This window comes from Oryzias latipes, chromosome 21 (genome assembly GCF_002234675.1).
Source record: "Oryzias latipes chromosome 21, ASM223467v1".
Classification (NCBI taxonomy): domain Eukaryota; kingdom Metazoa; phylum Chordata; class Actinopteri; order Beloniformes; family Adrianichthyidae; genus Oryzias; species Oryzias latipes.
In genome coordinates, this window is record NC_019879.2 from 7,642,639 (window position 1) to 7,668,293 (window position 25,655).

Below are 25,655 nucleotides of genomic sequence, written 5' to 3' on the forward strand. Positions count from 1 at the left end.
TCCTGATTCTCAACCATTTGAACTAAGAAATACTTAAAAATGGTATTTTAAGTTACATTTTCTTTGTTTACATCCTCCATCATTAGAAAAATACCATGTTAGAAAAACAAAAAACAAACTTCATTAAAGAGGGTCTTTAACGCCTAAATCAGCATTCCTCCAACCTTCCTTCTTCGCCATTCACTCCAAATGCACTTTTTCTTTTCTTTTCACATCTTTAAGAAGTTTCAGAGGAAGATTAAGGATAAAAAAAATGCTTTGCAGGTGCCGACCACAAACACAGAAGACTTCAAGTGTGGCTTTATGCCTCAATGCTTCACTAAGCTCCTGCGTGAACAGGAAATAAACACAGGCGGCCATTTAAAGAGCCGTGAGTCCAGAAGAAGCAAGCGATGAATGAAGAGATTCAGAGAGGGCTTCAGAGGCCTTCACCAGAGGCCCAGCGGCTGCCTTCAAACCTGCTGTGTTTTTGTATGCAGATCCCCCTTGTCAGAATTCATTTATTCAAAGGGAGTTATCTGAGAGCGCAAGTTACGAGACCAAAATAGTTGCTTTCACATGCATCTTGAAAAGCATTTGGAATGCTAATGCCATGAGAACATGCCGTTTATGTGGCTGTGTTTGCGTAAGAATCTGATCCAGCGCTCCGTCGGTTTGTTGGCCAAGAGGCACAGCTCACACAGACAGGGGAACACTGATACCACTTACAGGGCTCAATGGTCTTGCTTGCTCTGTCCTGAGCAGTCCTGGGGAAGACTTCGTACTTCTAGAAGCATTTACCACTGGCACTTACTATATGAGGTAGTTTGATCAGCTTGCAAAAATCCTCAAAAATCTAGCTAGATTTTTTAAAGGTCATCAGATCAGCTCTGTTCACAGCCAATACTCATGCAGTTGCACTGTTGTTTATCCAAACAGATGGTGATGATGACAAAATTGCCAGCTCTGCGCTAAGTAACGACAAACTCCGGTGTTCCACAAAAGCTCGAGACACAGAATCACAATCTTGTTCCCTCTTTCTGCACCTCGGGCTCTCTGCAGCTCTCTCTCGCTCTGCACAGGTGGTAGAGGCTTCCCAGTAGTGGCTTTCTCATTCCTTTTTGTTCCCCTCCGATTGCTCTGATCGGGAGCTGTTGATGGTGATGACAGTGCTGGCTGTCCATTGATTTGCTGTGGCCCCTGGTTGTGAGTTCACAGCAGATGACACTCTCCTTTTGGCTTTAATTAGAGCTGCCCCATCCTCTCTTCTTTCTGTGGTTCGGCATATGAACACAAAAAGCTCCAGCAAGCAAAACAACGTGCTAGCAAATAGCCCTCAACGTAGCTCACCGCGGCTAGCGTTTAGTGTCTTGAATGTAGAGCTCGGACGGTGTGTGTGTTGCTTTTTTTGGACAGATTCAAGTAAAAAAACCAAGAGCAGATGCGTGCTGTTGTGAATCAGTGATGCAACTTCAGTGCAAAAACAGATGGACTCTCTCACGTGCACCTGGTCCACATGATTAGTCCGTCATAAAGAAAACTTCCCTTAAACTCCTAGGTTGGCACATTTTGTTTATCCTTATATCACCCATGTGGCGTTTTCCTACCCCCTGCTCTGCCCTGAGATACAAGGGCCTCAACTTACCATCTGTCCTGGACATGAGCCACTCCAAAATCTGTGTGGGAGTAGAGTGGAGGAGAGAGTGGACACAGAATCCATGGTCTGGGCAGGGTCTATTATCTCAGTGGTCACGGGTCCTTGCACTTATTTCATGGTTGCTCCCAGGGTGTCTTCTCACAGCTATTAGCACACTGTATTCATTTAAAGCACTTGTGGGTCACTTGTGGGCTGCATAATGCTCTTTCAGCGTAGAAAAACAAATGAAATGTGAAGCACAAGAGATGAGAAGTGGAGGGCCAACACCATACACACACACCTGAGTTGCTGGATCACACACTAAAAATCCTCTCCCTGCTTATTTTTCTCATTCCCCCTCTGAAGGGGTAATGGCTGTTCCTCAGCTCTTGAAGTGGAGAACTGAGTTTAGAGTGGATCTTTCTACACACAGATGTGTACCTTGTAGGCAACAATGTGATGGCAGTTTCTACATTTTTTTCTCAAATTTTTGTCAAAAAAGTTATTTTTTATTATCTAATCCTAATTTTTTTTAATCAAAATTCAGTTATTACTTTAGTTTTGATCAAGATTCATATTCACACTGCAAAAACAGGCCCCTTAGAAATAGGTCCAAAATTCTTACCCCTCTGTCAGATTTTTTTTTTTTTACCAAGAGTTCATGTTTCAGGAAAAATATTTCTAGTCACTAAATCATGTTCTCTCAAACTAAGATTATTTTACTATTGAAAAATATAAGTAAGTCAAAATTTCTTGAAACAAGGGTTTGTTTATGTCTTTTTAATTCCGTTTTTGCTGTGTAGGGAGTGTGCTATGGCCGGGTGGCTTTGGAGCAGGTATAGGTCAACTAGATCAACCTCCTAACTACTCATTCCAAAATTTTAAAAGGCACGAAAATTCAAAGTGCATTAATTAATCAAAATAATTTTTGTTGCACTGTAAAAAGGGGTATCCTAAAAATATGGAAAACTAGAATTACTAGAAAGTAAAGTTATCTGTTCTTTTAAGTTAACAAGAAATCTTATGATAAGATATCGAAATCTAGAAACACAAAGTTCCATACAAGCCTATCTCACATAATTACTTCAAATTGAATGTTCTACAAAATGTAGGTATTTCTAAATGGTTTGTATTTTTTGAGTTTTTATGTTCCTACTTGTAGTTTTTTTTATTAAAGTGACAAAGAAGTAGAAATGACAAGTTTTAGAACAAAATGTAAAGAAAATGAGAATCTTGGTTGGCCCATCTTAGTTCCCGTAAAATCTAAAATTTGGTATGATTTCTTAGAATATAAATCAAAATTTTATGATCCAAAATAATAATAATGAGTTTCAGTTTAACCTGTCAACATTTATTAAACTTTAAAATAACATCCTTAAAATCAAACCAGATAATGCAGTATAATTTGAGGTTTTTGGAACCTTTATCAAGTTTTTTTTTTACTGTCAAGAGTATGGAGGATAAGGACTTGGACTTATTTTATTAAAAATTGTGCTTGTTCCTACTAGCTGTCAATGAGATTTTTTCAGATGTCTGTCATCTGCTGTAGCTTTTATTCTTGACACAGAGCACACAGCCTTTGTTTATGAAGTGTGTATAAGTGGATAAAGACCCTCTGAATACTCTCGAGTGTATGTAGAAGACTAATCCTAAAGATAACAGCAGGTCAAAGGGCAACAGATCTCCCATAACACCTGTAAATCTTCTTGAACAGCCAGCAAAATGTTGCCTATTTAGTCAAAAACTCACTTGTAAACATTTACACAGGCATATTTTCAAGCTTGTTTCCAAATAATTGTACTGCACAGGGAACAGGCTTTGCTGCAGACAACCACATAATCAATGCAGTCTTACAGCAAGGCTGAGCAGTGGGGGGCATGACCTGCCAGGTGACCCATGCATGTCTCCACTTGTGCCAGTGCATGCCTATGAGTACATATGAGTCTATTAGTGTGAAAGTCAGCTGCTCATCCAAGCAAGCATAGTGTATTTCAGTTTGACAGTTCACGGGAGCATGGCCCAGGCTATGAAATGTAGCTTCATTGTGCTTTGCAGTTATCATAACTCATTCAACTCTAAATCAGTCTCTTAGTCACTCTCCTCCTGTAGTCCCACAGCTGACGGTTTCATTCCAAGCCCAACGCATCCTGGTGGCATCAGGAGAGCTAAGTGGAAGTCCAGTCGTAAAGTCAATCAAGGAGCACCTCTTTGGGGCTCATAAATTTTCTATTTTGTAGGGTTACTGGGAGGTCTGGGAAGTGGCGATTTCCCACCCATTATTCTCAGGAAACCGCAGACAGCCTCCCCTGAACCCAGGTCATGGAGGGTTGTGACCTCGGGAACGATCGTCATTGTTATTTTAGTAACTATGGCAATCAAATGCCTTGAAGATGAGACTCCCACCCAGCATCACGTCAGTTTTTCAATAGGACAATATAAATCCCTGTTTCATTTAGTCTCACAGTTTGCGGTTATCTGTCAATTTCCAAGTTTTTTATGTTTAAATTTGTATTGTAAATTAGAATAGCCTTTTTTTGTCTGGTGTAAAAACTTATTTTACATAAAATATATAAAATATTATGTAAACAAATAAAAGTTTAATAGATGCAATTATTTTTTTCAAGGCTTCTTTTCCAAAGAGTTTTTAGCAAGTTAAAAATGATGTTGATTTCCCAGAAGTCCTTCTGGCTTATAGCCTACGGCTAGCCAAAATTATCCAGTTTCTTTATGTCAAGAGGTGGTTTTAGATCAGTATATATTTTTTTCCCCTAAACAATGTTTGTCATAATTTTGTGATGAAACAGAGTTCACTGATCCACAACGGAGGACAACGCAACAATCTAAAAAAAAAGTGAAGAAATGCCTACCTAGAGTAGGATATGGGCTCTGTTCATGGAGGCCACCTATGCCTTAGCCCTGACCGAGATGGTCCGGTCCGGTACAGTATTTTGAGCTTTTCCTTTATAAATTGGACACCTTAAGCCGGACTGAACCATATTTTGGGCCCCTGTTGGATGTAAGTCCATAGAACAATGGAACGGACCGGTTAGGGCGGAGCCACTTTTGAGATCCGTTGATTGGCTTAAGGTCATTACAACAAAAGAAAGTGGCTGTATTTCTCTTTGCAGCAGTCTTCTCTTAAGCAACATTAAATGCTTTTTATACACAACAAGTATCAAACGCCAAATGGAAACAATGTGCCGCTGGATGACCTTTATTGTTGTTGTTGTTCACTGTGTGACGGTCCAAATTTGAGTGGAAACACTCATCTGAATTGCCTGGACCATTCTAAACCAGACCGGACCGTGCCGCTCAGTGGAAACAAACTTTAAAGACCAGCTACAATTAAAATTGTGTTTTTGGTGTTCTTAACATGTTCTTTTATTTTTCTCACAATGAAGGGCATGTATAAAATAATTTAAGCTTAAAACTGCACTTCTAAGTATTGCCAAAGTCTCCTTGCTACTCTTCATTTTGATGCATCCTCTTGCAGACAAATAGATACTTTAACATCTTTGTTTTCGTCATCTGAGCTGGTATCTGGCTCAAAACTGTACGGCTGGATAGCTCCAGTTTTGTTCTTTCTCTTTTGTTGTACTGGTAATGTTGGGTTGGGGTTGTGAGGGGCTGTAAGCTAGCAGGAGAGAGTGAACACAAAGCAACGATGGGAAATAAGTGGAGGCTGACCTCCGCACCACAACTCAGAGGTGAATTTCTAATTAACTCCTGCCGCTCTGCAGAAACTATGTCCCAGAAAAATTTTTTTTATTTTGGCTAAACACTGAATAATCATACTTAAAAGAAAACTTGGAATGCTTTGACAATCAGTCAAAAGGTGATTGGAGTGGCACTTTAGCATATTTTGTATTAGTTTTTTGTACTTTCTATTTTCTTTTTTGCTAGATTCTAAACCCTTGAAACTTTTATGTGGCAAACTTGCAAACATATTAAGTGGTACGAGACACATTTCCAGCGGGACCCTAACCATAGGGTTTCTGTACCTTAGTTTAAGCCTGGTGGCATCGGCACAAGGATAAGCTTTGTGACAGAAAATTGGCAGGCTTTCTGAGTCTCCTGAGGCTGTTTCCAATCCTGAGAGGATCAATTTCCAACAAGTGGTCTTCAGGGCAAGACAGCTTTTCCTACTGTGAAGGTCTCCAACAACTAAAGTACCAGAGAGAGAATTGACACAGAGCCTCCACCAAATTGTTGTGATTCTATTTAATTTCCATGAGCTACTGTTGCAGTAATAAATTCATTACAATATTTATGCCGTGGCAGTGACAAAGCAGCAATTTGCTTCCTCTCCCGCTGAGTTTCCTTAACACTGTGTAATTTCCACTCTTTATGTTTCAAGAGTTCAGATCATACTTTTACCAGATCGTCGTCAATTTCCAAATTGAACATTTTCCACCTTTTTACAGAAACCCTGAAGCAAAACACAGCCAAATCTAAAACTTGCAAAGTTTTCCCTCCAATATGTCAAAGTGTCTTTTTTATGACTTCTGTTCCACTTCTAGTTCTTGTAACAGCCATGTAGGCCATGCCAAATGTGCCCAGAAATAAGCTGGGCCTCCCCACTGTCTCTGAGATTGCCCACCCAGGAGTCTGGCACACGCCACAGTGAGCAGGAGGCCCTCTGGATTACAGTAATACACACTATCTCATAATGGAAAGCTGCCGTGCACATTTCCTTCTCTCCGCCCTCATTGTCCACACTACCAACTGCACAATCAGGATATGAGACTGTGATTGCACCCGTTAACACGTGCAGGTTTACCGGCATCCTGCTCCCAACTTTTATCGGTGCTGCTTGGCTCCATCGCTGTGACAAATTATTTTTAAAAACTGAAGTTTCTTTTGAAATCCATCCATTATTTATACCTGCTTCCTTCCTTGTAGGGTCACAAGGGTTGTCAGCCTATCTGAGCAACCTTTGGATAAATACAAAGTATCAATTTGAAAGACGAGTTTTATTTCATTATAATATTATCTGCGTCTTCTTTCCTGAGCCTTCATCATCATCCACCTCGACCTAATCCTATATATAAGTTAAATGATAAAGAAATGAAATTACTTTAATGATAGGGTATAGAATAAGAGATCAACCTGTTTTCAGAATTTATCAACAGGTTCGAACTTAACAATCTCCATAATTTGTTCTTTATATTTGTGCTGTGTCCACAGTTCAACTATGCATCCGTATTACATTAAATATGTATGACCTTTGGAAACTTTTTAACATGAAATACTTTCATCTCATGTTTTTACGGACATCTAATGTTCCTGAGCCATAAACCCGAGTAAATTTTTTTATATCTACAAGGCTTTATTTTGAAGGTGTCACATCACACTCAGGAGGATTGATATGACCTTTCCAATAAAAGCCTTGAAAAAAAACAACTTTCACCTTAAAAGATGAGCAACTTGATTAATTTCAGACAGCAAAAGCCATGGGTCATAAGGAAACAATGACATTAACAAACTCAACAGCCATACTCGGACCCGCCACATACGAGGTAAACTTTGGCCCTTTCCCTCTCACCTGGTAATCACCAGAAGCTATAATTAATGGGGAGGCTGACCCACAGTTTAGGGTAGCAGAGAGAGGAAACACGGACAAAGTTGAAAGCCATTAAGAGGAAAAGGGTAAGGGGGGGAGGAAGGCAGACACAGACAAGAGGACTACAGACTTTGTTTGTCAGTGTTCCCTGGGTGGCTAACAAAGGTGCAGGTGGGCCAAGGAGAGCAGAGGCGTATTCTGCCCTGAGTTTAGACCACCAGGTTACCACAGACTGTACATAATTACACCAAAGAGGTCATTTACTCCACTAAGTGGCTTGCCTACCAACCCTTTTGGGGAGTGCACGCCAATCGGGCCAGTGCTCCAAACAATAGAACATGTGTGCCTCTGAGTGTTGTGGGCGGAGTAGGGGGTAACCAGAAGACCACCACTGATCAACATGGAGGAGATGTTTCAAAAAAGGCACAAAAAGCTCTGAAAAAGAGTCGGCATCAGGAGAGGCCAGAAGCAGACAGACGGACGTAAAGGCTCCGCTAAAGTTGCAGAATGGCATGTCTTCTACCCTATATTTATCCAGGAGGTTTGAGCGGGAAAAGGCGGATACAGTGACACTTAGGACAAATGCAGAGCAGATGCTTTCTCACATGGGGTTAAGAGCCTTCAACACGTCAGTATAATACGAGATGTCAAAGGGACTGGCCTTTCACTTGCACTTTGCTCTTAACGCTCACTATTTCTCTAGACTTTCATTCAAATTAAGATTCAGATTTAGCAAAGATGGCCCAGACACATGAGTACTACAATAGAGTTTGGCAGCTTATTTCCGTGTGATGCATGTTTTACTAACAAGCCAATCAGTCAGTTCAGCCAACAGAAGCAGTGGAAGCACAGAGAGCCATTAAAGGCCTGGCCCCAGCTACAAAAACAAAACCTATCCACCTGAGACCACAGAGGGACAGGATGCAGGCTACTTATAGCAACCCAAAACCATCCCACATGAATTGCAGGAAAAACGGCTCAGTACGGGAGCTACGCTGAGCCTTTTGAAGTGCGCCACCTCTAAACTATTCTGATAAGCTATCCCTGCATCTTTGAAGGCAGGTTTTCCTCTACGGTCTCATGTCCTGTTGTGGATGAATTGTTTCCTCTTTCACTTTGTCTCTACTTTCCTGACTGAAACTCACTCTGCTTTATTGTTTTCCTGGGCCAAACTGTATTGTAGAGCATGAGGGACAGGACCTGTTGCTGTCCTACAGGCCAAGTGGGACAGTAAATTATTGACAGGTGGCACAGGAGTGGTCATCCCAAGGAATACAGCAAAGGATGACCCCCTGTGTGTGGCTGCCATTTCCCCTGACCACAAGGTTGTGACCTTACAATGCCCTGTCGCCTAAGAATGAACTAATAGTAATTTATCACTCAGTGTTCGGTGATGTCACTGTGCAAACATGGAATAAAACTGGAGATGACAGTGACATTTTTAGTTGTTTTTGTGTGAAACGAAGGGTTTTCCCTGAAAATCCAAGAGATTTATGGAGTCTCCAGGGAGGAGGACCACGCACCTGCAACTGTGTCCAGAGAAAAGGAAAACAAATCCGGAATACAAATTGCCAAACACCATTGAAATGCATTTAATGTAGGCTAACATCTCTTTATTAGTATAGTAAGTAGTGATGAGATTGGATTTTTTTTTCTATTTATTTGGAAGACTTAATGAAAAATAACAGATTCTTGCCCACTAATGCCACGTTCACGTGGCCATCGGCAACACGCGTTAAAGTGACCACTTCCATGAAAAGTCAATGTAAATGCACGTATGGTGCTCGTTTTAGGCTTCCACAGTCAAATGCTCGCATTCGTATATTGCTACACAAGGTTTTGACTCAGTTTTCGGACTCTACATGCAAAATTAAACACACGTTGAAAGTTAAACCGGTTAAACTTTTGTTTCACTGAAGTGCCAACTGTTTGAAAATTGAATAGAGCTGTGAAAGAAAAAGCCTTGAGTAAGGTTTGTGAGATTTGCACCTCTTCGACATTTCGTAACAAGCCTCTTCCAACTGTAAGTACATGTCTTGGTATCAGGAAGCAACAGTGCAGCGTGGACACCGCATACTGAAAGCGCGTTCTTGAACATGAAAACCCAGTGTGTATAACACAGACACTTTAAAACCTTGACTGTTATAAATTAGCACAATGGTTTTATCAGTGATCCTTACAATAATACACCAGAGTGTTTCATTGTCTTTCATCAGTAAACCTCTCTCTCTTTATGTGAATTGTGCTTTGTGCCCACAGAAGGTTCTGGAATTTCCTCTCCGGAGTCAGCAAACGTGCAGATCAGCACTTGTCTTTTTCTCAGCGCACATGCAAAGGATCAGGGATCAAACGGAATGCTATCGAGCCAAAAATATTTTATTCAAGGAAGCGGAGTATCTCACACCAAGAAGCTAATTTGTTTACATTAAACCAAAGCACCCATTGCTCCAGTTGATTAGCTCTTTCCCCCTTTGTGAGTCTGTACTCAGTTGCTCACTTAGCATTACATCCAATGCAAACAAAAAAATAAACAAAACAATGAAACAAATTTTACACAATGCTTGTTTCTGTTGAGATAGTTATTATTATTGTTAAAGTTCTGCTCCGATCATCTTTTGGTTCATTGTAAAAGTTTTCCCAGAGTTTTTTTAATTATGATTCTGCAGTTTTTAGGCAAAATAAAAAAAAAAAAAAAAAAACTGGTGTTTTGTTTTACAGGACACAGTTTCTGCAGAGCGGCAAGAGTTTCACTAGACATCCATCTCTGTGTTGTGGGCGAAACTATTACCATGGAGGAAACATTAGAGGAAAACGATAAAAATACAATTTTAGTTGGAGTGGGTCTTTAAGAGATATACATTTAAAAGCTGTTAGACAATTAGAGCGAGCTTTGTTTTCCATTGCATAGTAGTAATTTGCCTTGTTTGATGGTGCACTGTAGAAACTGTAAAATAAATCCATGTATTATCATAATAATGAGTAAATAGATTAACTTAATTTTAAAAAATAGATCCCAAATAAACAAAATCCACTTGAAATGTGCTCAAAATCCGTCATCATCTTTTCTTTAAAATACACTCTTTGGTTTAATTTAAACATTAGTGTCACTTTATAATAAACAGTAGTGTCAAAAACATGTCAGTCTGATTTTCTGTTTAGGTTATTCACACCCACTAATTGCAGTGATAAGCAAATTACATGGAAAAAACGTTGTTTACAATTTAATTAACAGCCTTTGAGAAAGGGGTCTTTGTATTTTATCGTGTCCTCTGTGGTTGACAGTTTGAGGATCAAAAGACATCTTTGCTTGATTTTAAAGGAAACCACACTTTTGTCGGGCCTTTTTGTGACAGTACATCTGAATGAGGGATTAGCGTTTTTGTGTTTGTCCAAATGTTTGTCGGACATCTAATTGGCATTCACATAAATTAAAAGGGCCAAGACGAGAGAGCTTTAACTAAACAAGTATCTCTTGGTATAATGACAAGAAACGACTATAATGGAGTGTTAGTTTGCGTTATAATGATGCTAGATATCCAAGGAAGTGTAGATAGACACATTAGAAGTCAAAGACTGTTCCAGAATAATAGCGAGGCTCAGAGATAATGTACTCTCACAAGGGGGCCAAGACATTAGCAACAGCCCAGCGGGGCTCGGCTTGCACATGTGCCAATGACGCATTAAATCCTTCAATGACAAAGGAACACAAAAGGTATATTTGCAGGCATATTGTTTTGCCATTAACATATATCATATTCCAAACTGTACATACTGCCGTAGCAGAGGTTGACGAAATAGTTCCTGTTAATTGCAGAACGATAAAACTGTTTAGTGCATAATCGTAATCTGACAGGAACCGTATGGATTTCATAATTGCTATTTGCTCCTATTATAGTTAATAAACAAACAAAACTGAGGAATATCTGCTATTGCTTAATATGTGGACCTAATCAGTGTATTAACAAGTCTATCAACAAAACAGCTTACATTGCTGAGAAATATGTAATCAAAGCAGACTGGGACAAAAAGCACAAATTTCTCCACACAAATAAAAAAAAAGAAACTGAATGCACAATTGACTTAACATCTGCTCAAATGAGCACTGAGGAAGAGCACATGAGGTATTTACTGCCACTCTTTGTCTTGTCATGTTGTTTGTCCACTCAGTGCTTGGTTCGCCATTCTCCCTGATGGCAGTGATGCAGGGTGAGTGTAATAGTGGCCCTTCCTTTCATTAGATATTAATTTATTCATTGCATCTTAACTCTGCAAGACCTTGGAAGAAGACACCAGGTGACTTCTTCATTTGGTCCCCACTGCTCTCCTCTGGGCCCAAGGAAACCACAGTAACACCACACAGTAGCGGTTACATTGAGTAAATTATTCAGCGCCATAGAGAGGGACTCTTTGTGGTAAACACACGGTGGGACACTTGTGCTGTCATAATTAAATCTGTGAAACCATAAGAGCCGGGTGCTTCCATTTTTCCACACAAACATGGGGCGCGAGAAACAGTCTGGCAGAAGCTAAAAACACATTTTCACACTAAAATGTACATTACAGTTAATGTAATGGGAGCTTTAAGGGTTAGGAAAAACATGCTGCATGAATAGCAGTTTGGACTAAATGTGGAAAAGGAGTAAAAAATGGGATGGACAAGATGGGAATGGAGTTTCAGCACTTTCTGAAATCTTGATAAGAGACTTCCAGTGTCCTCTGTCTTCAACCATTAAAGATCAGAGAGAAAGATACCAGTGAGCATCAAGCTTAGCTTCTCTCAGTGTCCCATCAATAGAGGGAAAATCCCCTGTGCACAGGGAGCCTGGCTAATCCACAGCTAAATGACACCTCACGCTAATGCCCACTGACCACAGAAGCAATCCGCGACAACTCCTCCACACATGTTCCCGCTAATGCTTTTCAGTCAAGGAAACTTGAAAGGGCTGGGGCTGTCTCTGTCCCTGTGTGCCACCTGCTTAGCATCCCCATTCTGCACGCTGCTATAGAGAGACATCTCCGGCAGAGGAGAAAGGCCCATTGTGTCAGGACGCCTTTGAGGGCATTGTCCTGCTTCTCCGAGGCCAAGCCGACATCTGCACCATTCACGTTCAAGGAAGTTGTAATCACTCCCCACTTTTAGTTGTGTGGCTCCAACTTTGTAGCAGAAGGCTTGGGAGGATGGACATAAACAGTCATTAGTTTAAAGAGAAACTCTTACATGCTGACATGGAGGTCCTGCAAACCAAAACTTGTCAAAGTGCACCAAGTCTTTGGAATATAAATCAAAAAACTATCAGAAAGGGGACTGTTTTACAATTTGTTTATTACTGAGATAATCACAAACAATGGTCTCCTTTATATATATGATAGTACGTCTTAAGAATTGTATCAATTTTTATCTAACACAGAACACAACAATACTTCATTTATACTTCATTAAACAGCAAACGCTCAATCACTTCCTTTTGACAGTTTGGGACTTTAAAAGTAAAAGTTTAAAACACCTAAGCAGAGTTGGTGGTCGATCTACTGCATCGAATACTTTTATCAAGGTTCATCTCCACCGCGGTGCACCTATTGTGGTATTGCCATTTCGCTGACTTTTTTCTGTGCGTTTTGTAAAGTGTGTGCTTTTGATATTGTCAGTCAAAGTTTGCAAATTCTACATTCATCTTTGATTGCAATCAGTTGTTTGTGTTGCGGGGAATCAGGACGACCCAAATGCAAGAATGAAGAGGCGAAGTGGAGTGAGGAGAATAATTGAATCAACAAAAGGCACCACTCCAAGTGGGAAGAAAAATAAAATAAAAAAAACATGACAACACAGGCCCTTAGCACACAAGAAGGTCAAAAGAACCAAACAGAAAACCACACTGCGACACAGTGCACAGAAACAGGGGAGCTTAAATAGAACACAACAAATTATCTAAAGTGTAGGCAGCTGTGCGCCACTCCAGGTACAGACAGGTGAAAGGGCAGAGCTTCCATGGGGGGTATTCCAGAAATGAGGTTATGCTAGTTACCACAGTAAGTTTGAGGCTAAGGAAGTGGATAACCTCAGCTTTTGGTTCCAAAAATGGAGGTATGTTTCAGGGTATGTCAAGTTGTCATAGCAGGTGAAGCAGCATGGCGTGTCCATTTGAAGATGATTTAGTGGATGAAGAAGCTCAGATAATATTTTTTCCACCTTGAGAGGGTGATAAGACTAGGTATGGATGTTGGAAAGATAAACTTTTTTTTACATTGATCTAACTTAATTATTTGCTTCAGTTAAGATAAACCTTTTTTTTTGGTTAAGTCAGCTTAAAAATAACACGTAGTTATCAGACAGTTATTTTAATTTCATTCAAATTAATTAAATTAAGTAGGTGTCACTTTGGTGCTGCTGTTAGATCGGCACCGCAAGGAATTGTGGGATACCATTCCCTTTGCCTATCTGGACAGATTTGGGTTTAAGTGTAGGTTTTTGACCAAATGTGTTTAGTTGTAGCTGTTTTACTGTGTTTTCCCTAGTTATTTGCTCAGTTATGTATAGTTCTTTCAGTACCATGAGTGAGAGGGAGGGAGAGGAGGATGAGTTTATTTAGCACCACTAGTGCTTGATAAAGTAATGTTAAAGTCAGAAAAATGGGACATGATAGCATGGTTCATGTTGTGTATCCATTTTTTTTCAATCATTTCATTGTTATAAAAATGAGTACCGGTATATCTGCAGGCTCAAACTTAGACATTTGAGAGTTCAAGAAATACAATAAATTAAGATGGAAAAACATTTCATTGAATTCGAGTAATATGACATTTAGTTAGATAAATATGTAAATTTGAGTTGTAAAAAATATTGAGTTAGGTAGACGTAATGACTTAGGTTGAAAAAAAATTAACTCAATTACTTGTTACCAATTGAAGTAATTCATTTAATTTGGATAAGTTATATATATATATATATGCGTCACAATGAAAATAGAAATGAGATAGAAACTGATGCGTTTACTTTGTCCGTTCTTTTTCTCTAAGCAGAAACTGTTTCTTTTGTTGATGCAGCCGTATTACTTTTTGATGGGCGTATAATCTTCATACACCGTCATTAAAATCTCCGACTCCGTCTCACTGAAGTACAGTTCTCTCTTTTGTTCTCCAAGTTTTTCCATGGTGACTCGGGATAACGGCGATCCATTTAGAATGCCTCTACGTACTTGCCGTGCACGTGCATTAGCCCAGGGTTACCAAGTCGAGCGCAATTACGCCAACTCATGTCCAGTCTTTTGGAACCAACATACCCAGAGTAAGCAAGTTCAGGCGGACTTCAGCCAGAGTTCAGGGTTAAAGTCAGGGTAGTTTAAACGTGCCTTCTGGAATACCCCCCAGGAGCCACAGCCAACCTGCACAAAATAAAAAGGACTGAGTACAAAAACAAAAGTATACTGACAGACTGCATCAGTTTGTTTGCATTCTCTTCAAAACAAATAGATTTTTTCTATTAAGGTTTGAACTTTGAGTTTTACAAGACAGAAAAGTGTGAAAACGTCATGTCTGTCTGAGAAAAGTGTTGAAAGCGTGTAGTGAGGAGATTTACAGTATTTAAAGATCCACTCCAATGAAGATCGTGTTTTGGTGTTTTTAAACATCATTTTGCAGCATTCTTCTCTTGATGAAAAACCTATATAAAAGATATTAAGCCTAATTTCTGAGTACGTCTTTATTCATATTATGAGAGATCAGAAGCAGATAAAAACTGTGATATGAAAAGCTCAGGTTTGTGACGCAGCAACTGCGATGACCAGCCAAAGTCTCCCTTCTCCGCTCCAACTCTGGCAGACATATAGGTCCATTAATCTTTTCATTTTCCTTGTCTGAAGTGCAAAATTTTATGGCTGCATAGCTCCAATCTTAATTGCCGATTTGTTTTTTTGCTATGTCAGCTTGGGGTTTCGAGGGGCTGGAAGCTAGCAGGATAGAGGGTAAACAAAGGAATAATGGGATGTCAGTGTGGGGTTACTTCCATGCCAATAGACCCGCACACAACTCAGAGGCGAATTTTCGATGAACTACTTAAAATGTCTTAAAGAACAACACAGGCTTTTTGATTTTGGCAAATAATTTCCAAGGACCACTAGGAATAATTTGACAATAAATAAAAATATAGTTGGTGCTGGACTTTAATCCTACTTTCTGGATTTGACCTATCGCGGGTTATTTTTAAAACGTAAACTCTGCAGTGAATGAGGGAACACTGTAATCGTATTGGTTCAGGCCCACCCTCTTAAAAAATGAAAGCCACAGAAACACAGACTGTTTTCTTTGGTCATCAACAAAAAGGTTTTGAAGTAGTTTTCATTAACATATGATCACACTCTATTAGAGCGTTGACTGGTATGGGGTAAGAGGCAGGCTGAGCATACAGCAGAAGACCCCTTATTATAGAGGTTGACAAGCCTTCGCGCCAGTTCCATCTCTGGCTAATTAAATGAATCAATTAAGAGACTATTGTTGCAACTGCGTAACTTATGTTCTGCAATGGCAGAAATGGTCCCTCGGGGAGGCCTTCCAACCATATTAAAGCTGCTATCCACTACATCTCTATTTGATAACAATATAGACACTTATTTGCACCTTGCTGTCATGTCATTGAAGGCAGGCACATTATGGAAATTGAAATGGAGGGGTTGAGGGGAGCAGTGCTGAACTCAGTGTGAAGCAACGGGGTTCACTTCCCATCACCCTCCAAGGAGAACTCGCTTCAGCAAACTCAAAAGTCCCTCAAAGTTCTTTAATAGCAGAGCTAGAGACAGCACACCCAGCTGTGTGCATCCAGTCACTAGCTAAGGGTCGCGCAATTAGCATACTCCTCCCTGCCAGGCGAGTCGCATTGATGCAGATAAATTATCATATTAGATTTACCCTCCTCGTGTCAACTGATTGGTTCCCAAATTGTTTTAGATGGCCGTCATTAGGCCTTTGCATAGGCTAAGTGCTTTGCTTCAGATCTGCTTGCACAGAAGCGCCTAGGGTCAAATTAACAGAACACTAACATCTGAACTCTATCTCATTTGCAGTTTCAGGATGCTGCTTTCATAATGGGAAATCGAAAGGAGAAAATTTTCATGTAAAGCAAGATTTGGTATCTTTCAATATGATAATTGAGGTCCAAGGTAAGAGCAGAAAAGATGTTGTTGAGTGAAATTCATCTGCCTATCAATTTTCTGCAGCCACTTCATCTTCTTCGGGGTCAGTAGGGTCTAGATTTTATCTCAATTGTCATCAGATGAGAGGGTCAGACCTTGAACAAGTTGCCAGTCAATCACAGGACCACAGAGAATCAAAGAACCCAAACAACAATCTTCTGGCTGAAATGTAGAACTAAAAAGTGGTGAATCAAGTGTCTACTTTCTTTTCAACAAATGGCATGGCAAAAGAGCAAAAGCTGGTCACAGAAAAATTGCTCTATACATTAACCGCTGAGTTTTCCAACTTTAAATATAATGCAATCCTGCCAAAAAAGACCAAAAATTAAGTAAATGAAAGTAACCTGTCAGAGGCTTGATACTGCTCAGTTCACAACAGGGAGGGTTCAAATTCAAGGTCAGCTGCAGACCACTCCCCTTTGTTCAAACCTATCAGGTCCTATCAGAAGTCCCATTGGCAAAAGTGACACCAGCATGTCCTCAAAGAAACCCACCAATCAGCAAAACATGCAACACAGCAACAGCAGGGTTTTGAATACCCTTCCGAAACTTTTATTTCTCTGGACGTCCTTTCCTAATTTGTAAAACATGTTGCCTATGACAATATTGGAAATAATCCCAGCATGAAAGTTCAGAAATTGTGCCCCTTTGTATTTGAAGAACTGCACTATTGAACTATTTTGACTTCCTACTCAAAGAATCAAGGTAACAGATTTCTTTCACTAAAACATTTTGAGACAAGGAAAAACCACAAGAAAAAAACTAAAAAAAACACAAAATCCTATTTTTATTTTATTTACATTGATTCTGTACTTGATCTGAGGCAGTGGTGGAGTAAGAACATTTTGTTTGGTGGGCCGGGGGATAGAAGACTTTAGAAGGGTGGCAAATGTGGGGTCTAGATGGGGTCATCTAGACCCCACAAGAACTTTGTTCTTCAATGATTTGTCTTCACTGGTGTCCATGGATGGTGCCCTCTCCACCTTTATCCACCTCTGTCATGGTAGGGATAACATGTCAATGGTCATCTTGACCCAGTAGGACAGCACAAGGGTTATAGAGGCTTTTATCAATGATTTTCTCATCTTTGTCAGTAACGATGCTAATATTGACAAAAAAATGGGGGGGGGGGGGGGGTTACTGAGGGGCAGCTGCCGTCTCTTGCCCTCCTATAGCTCCACCCCTGACTGGAAGTCAAGGGGTGCCGCATCTTCTCTATTAAATTTATAGCCTAGCCTGTTTTTATTTTTTATTTATAGTCTAGCCTGTTAAGTGGTATCTGGTGAAACCAGATACATATGGATTGGCTGTTTTAGGTCCAAATGAAACAATCAAAATTCCCTTTTTTTTAACTTGACATGAACCAGAAGGTAATAAATGTTCCAAATCTTCATAGTCGTATTACTTGAAATAACTTGTACTTCATAGATATTTTCTTTATCTTAGTCAAATCAAGGATCCCAGATAGGTTGAGGAACCAGTGCTAACAAATTTAAGAACAACACCAACACATTTATATATTTTAGGCCTCAAATGTTTTGTGATAGACACACTGGTTGTAGTGAATAACCGGATAAAACGCAGTGGCTATTTAATACCAAAATAAGAATCAACAAAAAGGTGCTGCAACAGAAGGTTTGCTCGAGAAAACTAAACAGCAGGTAGACTGCGAGGAAAGAAATGCATCCTGACAAGAGCAGGGCAGAAACAGGTGAAAACATGGCAGCGTTCACCAAAAAAAAAAAAAACTTAAAATATGTAAGCTATTAACCAGATCAAGAAACTCTGCAAACCACAGCACTACTTTTCTGTGCAAAATGAAACACAGATGATCTAAACCTATTTTTTTCTGATTCAAAACTAACTGGGTAAACTTAATCAAGTGTTTTCCTCGTTTGATTAGAGCGCCGCTCTCTTAAGGAGGTTTATTCCCAGATGTGATTTGGAGGTCTGAGACCCTGTTCGTCGTCCTTCAACTTTGTGTGAACAAGTCTTGGTGTGTGTTTAGATGTGTGACCGAATTCAGCCCTGTATTTCTCTCTCTTTGCCTTCTGAGCCTCTCCACCCCCCCCCGCCTCCACCATACCTGTCATCTGGCAAGGCTAACCCCTGGTAGCTCCCCGCCAAACGCACACACATACACATTGTAAATCCCCGCCAAATGCCCGCCCTTCCAGCCCCCTCAGCACACCAGCCAGTGTCAGCAAATCAGCTGAACCGTCTCCGCCCTGAGAATAACCCCATGACAGACAGCCTGAGTGGCCTCCCCTTGTCAGTGCAGCCTGCCTGGAAAGCTGACAGCCAGGGCGCAGGGTGGACAGGCTACTGTAGGCAGGAGCTTCAATGGGTAAGGCCTTAAGAGGATGGGCCTCAGGGCAAGAATGGAGGAGGGAATGGCAATATTCACAGAGGTGAGGTGTGATATGTAACTTGTAAAGACAGAGCTAATCATACAGCTAAAGATAAGAGAAGGGTGTCATAAGAATCATTGGTGTGAGACTTGATGCTGAATCTTATTAATCCTAAATTCAATTTGCACTCTGCAGTATAGCAAAAAAAAGTTTTTACAAATCTGAAAATGGGGCTTATAATTAAAGAGGTTGGCCTCTGTCAAGGTTACTGCTGCAGTCTACAGTACTTGGCTGGCAGAGTTTGAGTATTCAGTCCCTGCAGAGCAAAGACTGAAAGGTTTGGTTTGGCTTTCAGCCGGCAGATTGACATTCTTCTATCCCCACTGTAACAATTCAAGTAGATGAACTGCAGCAAACCCCCACAAAGAGTTTTATCCTCATAATCGAAGATGAAATACAGTGTTTGTCATATCTGACAATCAAATGATACACATAAGTAGTTAATTTCCCTTTAATAAAGTTTTTTTAAAACCCTTTCAGCTAAATCACCATGAACTCTTGAATCACATGAATTTTAATAGATTGTCTTCAAAAACAATAAATAATAATTAAATATATAATAAATAAAGTTATTAGCAGAAGTTATCTTCTTTGTTTTGTTTGTTGATATAAAAAAAGCTTTAAATTTCCCCTCCACTAATATTTCAATCTATTGTAAAAGCCTTTCCAGTAATCTTTTAATTATGATCATGCCGTTTTTAGCCAAAAGAAAACTGATTTTAACTAAGGTGTTGTTTCTTAGAACATAGTTTCTGCAGAGTGGCAGTGGTTAATTGGAAATTCACCTCTGAGTTGTGTGTTATACTGTTGGCGTGGTGTAAGTCTGCCCTCATTTCCCATCATCACTGTCCCCCGCTAGATTACAGACCCTCACACAAAAATGACGATCAATATTGGAGCTATACAGCTGTACAGTTTGGAGCAAAATGCCAGCTCAGACGAGGAAAACAAAAAACGTATATGAATCTAATTGCCTGTAGGTGGAAGCTCCGGAATGGAGGTGAGTATGTGGCCCATCCATGGTAGCACTTACGTCACAGCTATAAGCTTTTTCCCAACAGTATTTTTTTTGTCTGTTTTTGATTAACAATTATTTAAATAATTTAAATGCTCAGAAATGCAATTTTAAGCTTAATTTTCTTTATATATGAATCCTCCATCATGACTGAAATGCTACAAGACGTAAAAAAACACCAAAAACGCAATTTTCATTAAATTGGGTCTTTTATTATGGTTTTTGTTCTATGCAAATAACAAAAGACTACGTCACCTACGGAGAGAGAAGCTTTCACTTGAAATTCCCAGAATGAAGTATGAAAGACTTTAGGTTTTATGAAAGCTTGGCATCAATGTGTCTTTTTGTAAAACCAGTGTGTTTCCTACATGATTTTTTTTCGGCTTGTTTTCAGAACATTTGTACTTCTTTTTTTTTGAGAAGACAAAGGTGAAACTATAAAGGATACAAAGTTAGGGGGAAAGGTTTTATTTGCACAAAATCAAACTAAAGATGAATGTTTCTAAGGATTTGCCAAAAGTTGTAAAATTGTAAGGCACCCCACCCACTCCTATGAAAACCAGTACAAATAGACAAACTAACAGCACTGCATGCAAGGAAGAAATTGTTAAAATGTGCCTTTAACACTGGAGATGACACCTAAATGATACATGCTTTTTGAGATACCCTATAACCCTTTAACCATTTAAGCGATTATCATAAATCAGCTGATCCTGACAGTGAAAAAAATGGCTTTTCATATATGAAAAGCCAATTTCCTCGGCAACAGAATCAGCTGATTCACTGTGATTTGTAAACCTTTCACCACTAGCCGCGTTTACATGGGCAAAAGTAATCGGAAAGAACGCCTGATCGGAAAGAAAATGCGTCATGTAAACGCGCCGTTCGGAATACTCTGCCCCGATCAGACTCTTTCTTTCCGATCGAGATAGGTGGGTTATACCGATCGTTTATCCGATCACGGAGCATGTAAACGGTCATTCCGATCGTGTGTCACTACTGCTCTGGGTTACGTCATGCATAGACGGTGTTTCGCTGAGAGAAAGCTTTGAAGCGCATACGGGACCACCAGCTGCTCTGCGGACGCCCCGTGAAAAGCGCCGCTCCGCTCTCGCCCCTCTGGCTGTCTGCCTCTCCCTCCTTCACGAGGGGTATGCGGGGCAGCAGCGCTTTGTTCCACTGGCACCCGAGTCCCGGTGCCAGTGGACCAAGTGAGCAGAAGAGCCAGATAACTTTGTGTGTGAAGGGAGGGAGGGATGCTTAGTTACATGTGCGCTTTTTTGTTTTGTTATGTGTGGGAGAATTCAGACTGCGAGCCGTCCCGCCGCTCTGGGTTAGGGACTGCAGGACTCAGGAGGAACCGTGTTGTTTGGGGCGGTGTGTGAACGTTTCAGAGCAGAAATAAATGTTGCTCCGCCCTTAGAAGCTGTCCGGGCAAAATAAAGGCCGATGTTATTCCCACATATTTACGTGCAGCCAAGATAGATTGCTGCGTCTCTCGCACGGTCCTGGATTTTGTGTCCACAAGCAAGGCTAATGTTGTTAGCGCGTGTTGTTAGCCTGTCCTAACTCTTCCAGCTCCGTTCTTCAACATAAAAAGCAATGACCACACGGATTAAATAAACGATGAGCGAGCAGGCGCTTCATACTATTCATAACATTAATAAAAGCACGTTTGGAAGATCGCCTCGTGTTACGGAGCTGTTGCATAAAAGTCTGTGGCAGCGGTCTGTTTACAACGAGGCGCACCTCTTCTTCCGGGTTTTTTTTTTTTTTTACCACTGCTGCGCATGCCCAAACGATTTATTCCGACCAAAGGTGTGAGCCATGGGAACGCTTGTTCTAATCGGAAAAAGGTTTTCTGTGCCCATGTGCACGGGTGAATTTTAACCCGACCATTGATCCGATCAAGATATTCTGCCCATGTAACCGCGGCTACTGTAAAGTGTTCCAGATTGTCTCAAATATGCTTTTCTCCGCTTCATGATTCACTGGAATTACAGTAATTGTGTAAACGGTAGAAGAGTTGAAGTAGTTGAAGGAATGTCAACCTTGGAGATAAAGCTCCGTTGTAACAGGGTTACCTTGTGCCTGACTCTAAGAGCATACATCCTTACTAGATTTGAGCTGCTGCTGAAATTGAAGTTCTTTATTAGTAAGGGTGTATTCAGACTGGACACATTTGATTCGCATCAAGGGAACCAGTTTGTTTCACACGATAATCCGAAACAAATTTTCAGTCTGAATACACCCGAGTGGACCCTGGTCCGGGACCAGGAACTGCTCTCGGTCCAATCTTTTAAAGTGGTTTCGGTTATTTTCCAATCAGAATGAGCTTCAGTTCGCTTTGAGATTGATGGAGCGGAACAACTGGACCAACACAGCCACCATAGCCGGTGGTCATGTGACCTAAACACAGTCAGAATGTAGCAACAAATAAGGCGTTAAGCAACTATTGTTGTGTTATCAATGACGAAAAAAGGGTCCAACTCCTTACTTGTTACGATTTTTTTTAACACATCTCAAAACGCTTCTTGCATGCTTTTCTGTGTTGTGTTACGTGGCACGCACTACCAGTGATGTCATCCTAAAAGCTACCCTGTAGTTCCTTAACAGAATTCTCTCCAAACAATGCCATAACACCACAACGATGAGCCACAGCAACTAAGTGAAATTTTGGTCGGAATGAATGCAGGCTCATCAAAACAAGGTTTAACGCGACACACATTGTTTCTCACTTTTTCCAGACAATCTATATGTCATAAACACTTCTCAGTATACCTTCTTAGCTGTCTTCTTGCCAGTAAACCCCCCTGCAGCATGTCTCCACCTGACCAAAAAAGGAGGTAAAAAGTGTTGAGCAAGACTTTGATACAGATGTTATAAATTGGTCAGCACAATATAAAGTTTAAATGAACTACCCCGTGAAGGACTGAAAAGTGCAGGATTTCCATAATGTCTGCCTCTAGTTGCTTTGCTCCGCCCTTGTAATTCCTGACCAATAAGTGAAGAGATCTTTAGCCACGTGGTTTTGTTTACTAGCTTTGGTTCGAATCAGGAAAGTCCCCTTGACACCAGTCTGAATACAGACCAAACGCAAGGTTCAGAGCTCAAGCTTTGAAGAAACTAAATTTCAACAGATATGGATCAAACATAATGTAACTAGGCTTGTAAATGCAGATACACTGCCACACACAATAAAAATAAAAACATTTCTCCTCCCTGTTCAGTCGCATAGTAAGCAATACTGTAATGCAACATGCTTCCTAAATTCTTCCTCCAACCATGCTTTATCTCTTGTTTTTTTCTTCATTCAGTCCAAGAAGCTGCATTTGTAACTTATGGAGGTTTGACCAGTGAGAGCAGCATACGGTTTGGTCTAACACTGCAGAGTCAAGAGCAGTGGGACTACACAGCTTAAGCCAAATACATATTTATGAGCAGCATCCGCCCACAAGCAGGACTTTACAAAGCTGGCCAGGCTCAGGCAGTCAAGCTGAGCCAGAACCAGGCGGGCTGACTTGGCCAGAATCGGCAGGGGTTTAAGTTACTACTTGACTTTTTTTTTTACAGTGATATTGTGTCCTCGGTTTTATTTTATTGTTGCCCAACATACCATAGAAACGTTTTGAAAGATCATGTTTTGTTGAAAATTCTAAAAAATAGTGTAGAAAATGCATGGAGATGGAGCAAACCTCCAGAAGGGAAAATATTTTAAAGATGTTTACCTTTTCAATAATTAAGTGGCTTCCTATCCTTAGATGTCGTGCCCCCTTTTGCTTTCAAAACACCTTCCTCCTCAAGGTTGCCTGGTGCATCCTTGAGATCTGGCGGCAAAAGCAGGGGAAAGAAGCAATATAGTCAGAAAGCTGTCACTATGAGAAGAAGTACAGTGGGTCAGCCATCGACCGGCCCATTCCGTTTGGCTAAAGCCGTCGCAGTTTCATCTCCTTCACATGATTCTTCAAGGCTGTCCTTAATCTCTCCCCGTGCCTCCCAATCCATGTCTTTGATGTGGGGATGTCCTTCCTTCACTTACTCAATATTTGATCAATCTTGCTACTTCTAAATCCAGTGTATTCACATAGTCTTGATGGGATGTGTTTCCCCCCCTGTCCTTCATCTGACTCTCTACCTACAACATTCTCGATGACTACCTTGCAGACAAAATGAGAATGCTATTGCTAGCTGTGAGTGCTGGAGCTGAATTTAGTCTTAATTGATAGAGCACTTAATTGAATCTGACTCCACTAATGGTACATAGGCTCATACACAGAGATGGGCGTGTAATCAGGATGGAAAACATGCAGCGATTGTGTGCTAGAGCTAAACTACACACTTGCAGCTACATTTTAATAAAAGTCAGTCAGCTTCTCCGCTCTCACCCACCATGCCGAGCCAGAGGTGTAAGTATCAGCTCTCCTTCATGGCTACACCCACAGACAAGCCTACAAAGCAGAAACAGGATATACATTACAGACCGTTTATTTCAGCTAAGGACCTGAAACATGTAGTGCAGGAAAGCACCCTGTAAACGATTTTGTGCATTACAAAAACCTGTGCCTACATTTCCACAAACATTTACAAAAACTACATCTCGGATGAACAAAATGATTGTTGAAACTATGAAGTAGGATCCCATTGCTCATGTGGAACCACTGACTTAACTGCATGGATGTCTAAAGTCCCACACTGATCATCTTTTGATTTACACTGTATTTATCCGTAGATGATGCTGTTTTTATGCAAAATAAAAAAAACAGTGTCATTTTCTAGGACATAGTTTCTGCAGAGCAGCAGGAGTTCATAAGAAAAATTTACTTCTGAGTTGTGGGCAGCACTTTTGACGCATAGTGAGCCTGACCTCCTTCCCATCATCGCTTTGTTTACACTCTCTCCTGCTAGTTTATAGCCCCTCACAACTCCAACCTAACATTAGCAGTTCAGCAAAAATGTTGAGCAATATTGGAGCTCAGTTTTGATCAAAATGCAGCTCAGACGAAAAAAACGAAGAATTACATGGATGTATTCATCTGCGAGTGGATGAATCAGAATGGAGTGGAGCAGAGAGCTCGTGGCCTGCCGACTCTATTTTCTACGTCACTGTCACAATTCTTTTCCAACTACATTTTTCATCTGCTCCAGATTCACAGAATTCCGCTTCATTTGCTTTATATATATCCTCCATCATCAGAGAAATGCCCCAGGAACATGTTAATAACACCAAAAACAGAATTATCATTGGAGTGGGTCTTTAACAGCCCTCTATAGTTCACTTTAGTTGAGTAGAGAGTGACCCTGTGATATGTTAGTGAGTCTTTTCTATGAAAGGCAAAGCGACGTGCAGCATATGGTCTGGCCTTCTGCACCCTTCTCCCTCCACAATCATATAACTCTTTACAAGCCAAAAATAGAAAGAAATGGAAAGAATAGCACCCAAACGTCCATTCCTTTGGGACAGATCAGTGAGGTACTCTCCCTGCTACTTAACAGTAATCAAAGAGTCCTTATTAGAGAGCACAGGGTTGAGTAACACTGAACAAAACCCTCAACTATTCTGTCTCACATTAGTTCCACTTAGTTGGGTCCCAATGACCTATTCAATGTAAATTCACTGAGAAATTATGAGAGGCGGAGTGCAGTAGCTCTTCAATATGTGAGTACATTTAGCGAGAGTAAAAGGACACCAGAGAAAGGCCTGTTTTAGATTCTGGTCATTTTCACAGAATGGTGTAGAAAGTAAACACTTAAAAAAAAAGAATTAAACCAAAATGAGAAGAAAGCCAAGCAAATCCCAACAGATGCATTCAGTAAACGAAAACAATGTCAAGCTGCTATTAAGTCCACACCAGTAATCAGTCTGCTTTTA

General features: G+C 40.5%; 1 long non-coding RNA gene across 1 annotated transcript in view; it reads right to left on the reverse strand.

Annotated features, from left to right (window-relative positions):
* Positions 1-25,655, reverse strand: part of LOC110017410 — a 124,734-nt gene that overhangs the window by 10,446 nt on the left and 88,633 nt on the right. Inside the window, exons 2-4 of the long non-coding RNA XR_002872446.1 lie at positions 24,176-24,234; positions 23,515-23,613; positions 22,568-22,616 (exon numbers count right to left, since the gene is read on the reverse strand). This is a non-coding gene — a long non-coding RNA (uncharacterized LOC110017410). The remainder of the gene's footprint in view (positions 1-22,567; positions 22,617-23,514; positions 23,614-24,175; positions 24,235-25,655) is intronic.